Genomic DNA, 2,675 nt, shown 5'->3' with positions numbered 1-2,675 from the left:
ATGAAACACCTGCAACCTTGAGAAGTCTTGTTTATAGTATAGTAGAAAAATATTTTGACAATGGATGTTTTAGGATTTTAGCCAATCACCCCCAAGGGGTGGCTGATCCTTTGTCCAATTAGACTATGAAGAAAAAAATCTATAAAAGAGTTTGTAAAATAATTAAATAAATCAATCTTGTTGCACAATTCCTGCCTGCTTGATCTTCTCTCCTCCTCCCTATGGCTGTGGGACATGGTAATATACCCTAGGGAATTTTTAATAAGGTATGATTCCAGATCTGCAAAGCTTATGGGCTCTTAAATCCAATCTGTTTCAAATCCATACAGGAATCTCAGTGAACTCTGTGTACACTTGTATGTGTGGGAAAGGGATGGGAACTCAGTTGGACTAGTAAACCACTAAGTAACAGCCCTGTCCGTATCCTGTGGAAGCTGTGTGAGGGAGTTAATGTTCAGGAGGCAAAAGTACATATTCAGGGATTTGACAGGCAGACACAAAGAACCTGGGGCAGCATACAGAATTTGGTGGAAAAGCAGGGAAGAGACACAAGCAAGAAGCAGTTTTCTCATTGGTTCACCACAGCACAATTCCTGTTAGCTCTCCCTTTTATGTGTGAAATGGCACATTCCAAAATGAATACTTTAAAATGTTCCTTGGGACCTCGTCCCTGAGCTCAGCTCTGTTTAGTAACAGGAGAAATGTAATATTGCAACTGTTCTGCTTAACGTAAGTTGGAAGTCAGGCTGAAGAAACAAGAGAAAGTTACTGCAAATTGATCTTCGTGGTGAATCTGAGCATGTGACATTTACTTAAAATAGTTACATGCATTAAATTCTTGCAGTAGGGAATTAGTTTGCCTCAACCTTACTGTCACATGTCCCTGGGCAGCTTGGTAAATATCTCCTTTTGTAGCCTTTGACTATATGCAAGTGCATCTTTCTAGAAATGCAGAATGTGAGTTTAATAACACTGAGAATAAAGAACAGAAGACCTTCTGCACCTTCAAATGACAGTCACCCTTAGGAACATTTGAGTACATGTAGTTATGTAAATTATTACAAGCAGAACTGTTCAGCAAGTTCCTGCAAACCAATCAATACAAAGACAGATCTTTAGATCAGTTGGCTAATCAAATACACGTATTAACACAAACACATGACCTTAGCATTATTTCCTTTAAGACAACCCTCAAAATGCCATAATGTGAGCTACCAACTTTTGTAAGAGGAGTGATCAGCAGGGAGTCAGTATGAGTCTTGCCATCATGTATTTATCTCCCATTTTGGAAATAGTTTATGCATTTTACTTGATCTAAAGTTCTCAAGTTGACTTCACTTGTTGCAAAAACTTCTAAGGAGATTAAGGATTTAGCAGTTGTACAATAAAACTGCATGATAGTAAATAAACTATGTAAGTTTGCATATGACACTGTGTTATGCAGTATCATTGATGCGTTGTATCATTAAGCAACTGTGGTTGTGTAGCCAGCCTTGATGTTTTACTACTACTAAAAGTTGGGAGAATAAAAAATTAGTTTGTTCATGATACTTGACTGTAAGGGGGAGTTCCCAGGGCTTTGCATCTGGACAGAATCAATCCTATTCAGTTATTGAATATACGACAGACAGCGATGCTGAAATGTGTGTCTGTCACATCAACAGAACTGGGGGGAAACGTTAATAATTCCCAAATGAAATGTGGAAGCAGTGTGAGGTCAGTTATTGTAGAACAGCTAAACAATTTGTTTACATCCCCACCTAGGTCACGTCTGTAAACACCTGATTGTTCCTTCTCTCTTCTAGACTATATTGAGTTTGCCCACGTCTCTGTTGAATTCCATCAGTGGCTTTGACTGAGCTAAGTAAAGTGAAATGATTGCTTTCCAGGTTTTGTATGCAACACAATTTTTGATGGCCTGGAGTAAGATTTACTTCCACTGCAGCAGCATGTTGCTACGGATAGTCATATAGCTTTGATCTGCTTATACCATGTCATCAGTTTTTGACTGGTTTTGCCACTTTGAATTCATATAGTGACTTAAAATTCCAATATGTAATAACTTCCGCTTTTTGTTGCTAAAGCTTTCCTCCTTGATCTTAGATTATTTCATGTATTAATCAATGTAAGATGATTCTCAAGTCCTTCTTCCACCTGCCATCGGTTTTGGCCAGTTTGGTGTCATCCGCCAATTTTGTAAACACATCTGCCCTTCCCTCTTTCGAGCCCTTACTAAAATATTGAACAGACTTGACCTGCCTGAAGGGCTTTAATCCGGTTAAGCCCCCATTTTGTGGCAAAAAGCATGTATGTACTTTATTCTGGTAGCTAGCAGTCCGCCTGTTGGCACTGGGCCAGTTACCCTGACCAGATGAAACACAGGTCAAGCACTTTGGGAAACAGAGCAGGGCACCCAAATGCCAGTGCGGCCAGCCCCCAGGAAGAGCCCACTGTCTGTGGAGAGGAAGTTTTCAGCAATCAGAGCCATCTTTGGCGCTTCCCCGACCACCGCCCTCACCGGAAGTGCCCTCACCGGAAGTGCCCTCACGGCGGGCTGGGCTCAGCGCGCGCCCCCGCCGCTCCCGCACGGCCATTGGCTGGGCGTGCCGTCCATCAGGCGGTGGGCGGGGCCTGGCCCCCGGCCCGCGGGACGGTGGCCGCGCCTGCGCGCTGCT

The sequence above is a fragment of the Corvus moneduloides genome, chromosome 7 (assembly GCF_009650955.1).
Source record: "Corvus moneduloides isolate bCorMon1 chromosome 7, bCorMon1.pri, whole genome shotgun sequence".
Taxonomy (NCBI): domain Eukaryota; kingdom Metazoa; phylum Chordata; class Aves; order Passeriformes; family Corvidae; genus Corvus; species Corvus moneduloides.
Note: the sequence above shows the minus strand (reverse complement) of the source record.